This window comes from Pongo pygmaeus, chromosome 6 (assembly GCF_028885625.2).
Source record: "Pongo pygmaeus isolate AG05252 chromosome 6, NHGRI_mPonPyg2-v2.0_pri, whole genome shotgun sequence".
Taxonomy (NCBI): domain Eukaryota; kingdom Metazoa; phylum Chordata; class Mammalia; order Primates; family Hominidae; genus Pongo; species Pongo pygmaeus.
The window spans coordinates 29,999,736-30,004,791 of NC_072379.2; the positions used below are offsets into that span (position 1 = coordinate 29,999,736).

The 5,056-nt window shown below is 39.1% G+C and overlaps 1 pseudogene; it reads right to left on the bottom strand.

The window, feature by feature from the left end:
* Positions 1-3,923: 3,923 nt before the first annotated feature.
* On the bottom strand, positions 3,924-4,017 carry LOC129041873 (small nucleolar RNA U13; annotated as a pseudogene).
* Between the last annotated feature and the right edge of the window lie 1,039 nt (positions 4,018-5,056).

Sequence of the window (5,056 nt, forward strand, 5' to 3'; positions counted from 1 at the left end):
TCCTTTTATCTTATCAAACCTATCATCAAATCCAGATCATTTTCCTTTCTCTGACTCTAATTAATTCATTTTGTTCAGAATTGCCATGATAGTCTCCCTAATATACTGTTTATGTCTTTGCCCTCCGTCATCCAGGCCGATGCCTCTCAACAAAGAATGCACATCACAATCACCTGGGGACCTCTTTCAAATACTTGTACCTGGGCTCCATTCCACCCCCATTCCCTCTGTTGCACTTGGAAGAGCCTTAGGTTATTGATGTGAACCTTTAGTTAAGATCCACTAATTCAGATCCACCCTGATCATCTACTTGTCACTCACTATTCAGCATACTTCATCCAGCTCAGTCAGAGCCATCTTCCAGTGATTCTCCAAACACTCATCCCCACTCTCCTCTAATAAGAATGTCCTTCCAGTTTCTCTCTGCTTATATAAATCCATACCATCTTTCAAAGTGTAAGTCAAGTCCCATCTTCTCTATTAAGTTTCATGAACTGGTCAGGGGTGGTGGCTCATGCCAGCACTTTGGAAGGCCAAGGCAGGCATGTCACTTGAGCTCAGGAGTTCGAGACCAGCCTAGGCAACATAGTGAAACCCTGTCTCTACTACAAATACAAAAATTAGCCAGCTGTGGTAGAGCATACCTATAATCTAACTACTTGGGAGGCTGAGGCACGAGAATCACTTGAGCCAGAAGGTGGAGGTTGCACTGAGCCAAGATCGCACCACTGCACTCCAGCCTAGGCAACAGAGTGAGACCCTGTCAAAAAAAAAAAAAAAAAAAAATCTTTGCATGGACCACACCATACTAGTAATCTCATTCTCCTCCAAATTTCTATCAAACTGTTATATGGAATAGGTGTCATTTGGCCTCTGCACTGTGTTCCTACCATTTAATGTCTAAAGCTTGTATTCCCAATAAAACCATCACTTTCCGTTTTTTCTTTTTCTTTTTTTTTTTTTTTTTTTTGAGACAGGGTCTGGCTCTGTCACCCATGCTGGAGTGCAGTGGCACCAGTCTGGGCTCACTGCAACCTCAGCACTCAAGCCATCTCCCCACCTCAGCTTCCCGAGTAACTGGGACTACAGGCGCCTGCCACCACATCCAGCTAATTTTTGGGTTTTTGTGGTTTTGCTAGAGAAAGTGTTTTGCCATGTTGCTGGCCTCATATCCCAGGCTCAAACAATCCACCCACCTCAGCCTCCCAAAGTGCTGGGATTACAGGCATGAGCCACCACACCTGGCCACCTTTTCAATAAGGATTGTGTGTTTTAATGATCTCTTACAATACCCAGCAGTGTTGTGCACATGGGAAGAATGCTTATCTTACACATTTTATGTTTTACAAATAAAATATTATGAAAACATGCTAGGTATGCTAAGTACCCTAATTTGATCACTACACATTGTATACATGTATCAAAATATCACACTGCATCCCACACATGCATAATTATTAAATTAAATTGAAAATAAAGCTTTTTTAAAAATTACAAAAAACAAATGGAAACATTACTTACCAAAAAACATTCACATATAAAAACCAGTTTAATTATTTAAAACACCTGGCCAGGCGCAGTGGCTCACGCCTATAATCCCAGCACTTTGGGAGGCTGAGGAGGGTGGATCATAAAGTCAGGAGATCGAGACCATCCTGACCAACATGGTGAAACCCCATCTCTTCTAAAAAACACAAAAAATTAGCCGGGTGTGGTGGTGCGTGCCTGTAGTCCCAGCTACTCAGGAGGCTGAAGTAGGGGAATCACTTGAAACTGGGACGCAGAGGTTGCAGTGAGCCGAGATCAGGCCACTGTACTGCAGCCTGACGACAGGGCAAGACACCGTCTAAAAAAAATATATATATATATATATATATACACACACACACGAACTGAAATAGAGGTTTTCCAGGATAACCATAAAGATTAAATTAAGCAATCTGAGTAACAGAATTGGCATACAGCAAATATTTAAGAACTGCTAGCTACTACTAGATTCCATTATTATAAGCAACCTATGCTTATAACTATACCAATGATCTACAGCTTCTAAGCTGGTAGCCATTGATTCCTGCCTCCTCCTATTGCCCTTGTAATACCTTCCTCACAGTGTGAGCTGGACATACTGACTTGCAACTAACAAAAACAACATGGCAAAAATGACAGGATGTTGCTACCACTTTTAAATTGTAAAAGACATTCCCGCCTTGCTCGTACTCTCTGTCTGTGGCTCTTTTTGCTTATTTCTCTGAAGAAGCAAGCTGCTATGCTGCTGTCAGCTGCTATACTCAGAGGCCCACATGGCAAGGAACTCAGAAAGGCTTCCAGCCAACAGCGAGCAAAGACCTGAGACTCAGTCCAACAGCCAATGATGAACTAAATCCTGCAGACAACCATGTGAATAACTCTTGAGATTATGGCAGCCCAGGGAAACACCTGATTACAGCCTTGTGAGAGACGCTTGGCCAAAAGACCCAGCTAAGATGCATCCAGATGCCTGACTCACAGAAGCTGTGAGATGATAAATGTTGCTAGAGCAGTAATTTGTTACACAGCCATAGGTAAACAATACAATATATAACAACAGTATGCTCCAGAAAAGCTTTTTTGGACCAAGAATGCAGTCTAGTAAATTTTAAAACAAGGCACAAAGGAATAAACCCAAATAACATCATATCCAGTCCATACCTGTCCTCCTCTGCCAGCATGCTAACCCACGTAGTACTGGTGGGTCGGGAAGAATTCTCCAGACATGATCTACACTCTCCTGTGCAGGCATATTTAGAATCCTTTCTGGCAAACACATAAACTGTGTTTGTTGCCATTTTCTCTTGGGCAATCAGAACCTATTTGGACAATAGAAAGTTACAGCCATAAAATCCCAAAGGTCACTGAAGAGAAAAGAGAGTAAAATCTGCATCTTAATTTGATCTGATCATATAGGCTCACAGAAATATTTAATTCTTCAACTCTACAAACTCCATTTTGCATAAATGCTTCATAGAAATATATAAGCTCCAAAGTTGACCAAAATTGGATAAATTTCCAGTGCATACTATACACAGCTAAATAAAGCTTTGGTTTATATAAGTTTAGCTGTCATACCCTAAATAAGTCAACTGTCACTGCCAGGTTATCCTGCATGAAAATCTTTCTTTTTTTTTTCATTTCAACTTTAAACTAAACTGAATTTTAACTACCATTTTGTAATTGTTTAAAATAATGTTACTATACCTTTTCTCATCCATTAATAATGAAACAGCCACCAGGATCCAAAGTTAACTCACAAAGATCAAGATCTGTCAAGATTCAAAAGGCAGTAAGTTGACCACAACATAATTGGAATTTTTCCTATAAAAGTTTTCTGATGCTGAGTCTGAAGTTGTTCTTCACCTTCTTTAATGACTGTTTTTGTTATATCAACATAAAGCGGAGCAGAATACCTTTGAAAATAAAAGTAGATCACAGTTAAGCAATAGGGTATCTGTTAAAACAAATCCTCAAGTGGTTGAAGTTACATTTTCAGAATTCTATTTCAGTATCTGCTGCTGACAAGGAGAAACTCTTTCTTAGGTGATATTTCTTAATCTAGCTTCATTGGGCATCATTGGTGAAGGAGCACCATCTCTTTCCCAATGAGCAGGCTTGGAAATATAAATTTGTTCAAACTTCAGCAAATATCTTGGCTGAAATTAAACAAAAAAACATGAAAAGGGTAAATAATTTTTTCCATCAAAGTTTTAATGATTCCATTTTAATTGACATTAACATTTTAAGTAGAAGAAGCTCTACAAACTGGCAAAATTAATCCATTTTACTGAAATGGGGACTTCCCAAAGTCAATATCCATACTGCATAGACATCAAGTTTTAAACCAAATCACTTTCTCTTTTTTTCCTCTTTTCTTAAAAATTTTTTTTTCACATCAGACAGGTAATGTGCTAACGAGGTTTATAACAAGGTTTAAGGAAGGCACATCTCACACCCAATCATCACACTTATCAACTACAAAAGGATCTACTAATTGCTTTCTTAAGGCAGAAGACAAAAATAGACTTAATATACCAAAAGTAAATAAAACTGTACACATCATGTGCTCTGAGTTTATATCAAACAGTTAAAATGGATTTACATTAGTGATCTATATAGTTTCATGTGCCCTCTCCTTGGTAAGGGTCATCAAAAATACAAAGTGACCAGAGAACAAAGATAACAAATCCAGACAACTAGAACTGTGCTCTAATCTAATCAATAGAACATTTTAAAAAATAAACCTAACTCTTCAATTAAACATACAAATTAATCTGTCAAAGGAGTAGAGTTAACAAAAGAAAAAAATTTATTTTAAAAAACCTACGAAATATCTTAATCATTCTATATAAAGGGCTGAGAACTTCTAACCCTGGCTGGAATATAGCTTAGCCCATAGCAAAAAAAAAAGAAATTTTTCAATTAAACATTCACTTGCTGCCTAATAAAACAAGATCCATGAGGACAGCTTTCTAGAGATAAATGGATAGCGTATTTTTCTCTAAATCAAGTCTCAGAGAAGAAAATAGGCCTAAGCAGACATTTTACTAATGATTAATTATTAACACTCAAGTCTCCCAAGCTGGGGTAGATAAACGGCAAAGAGAACCAAAGGGAAGCCAACCCTCTACCCTTATCTGTGCCATCATCTAGTCTAGGTCACTATTATCTTAATCATAGGCTATTCTAAGATTTTTATCTCCTCCAGCCTCTTTGGTTTTGTTTTGTTTTGTTTGAGAGTCTCACTCTGTCTCCCAGGATGGAGTGCAGTGGCATGATCTTGGCTCACTGCAGCCTCTGCCTCCTGGGTTCAAGCAATTCTCCTGCCTCAGCCTCCAGAGTAGCTGGGACTATAGGCGCATGCCACCAGGTCTGGCTAATTTTTGTATTTTTTGGTAGAGATGGAGTTTCATCATGCTGGTCAGGATGATCTCGAACTCCTGGCCTCAAGAGATCTGCCTGCCTAGGTCTCCCAAAGTGCTGGGATTACAGGCGTGAGCCACTGCACCCGGCCTCCTCTAGACTC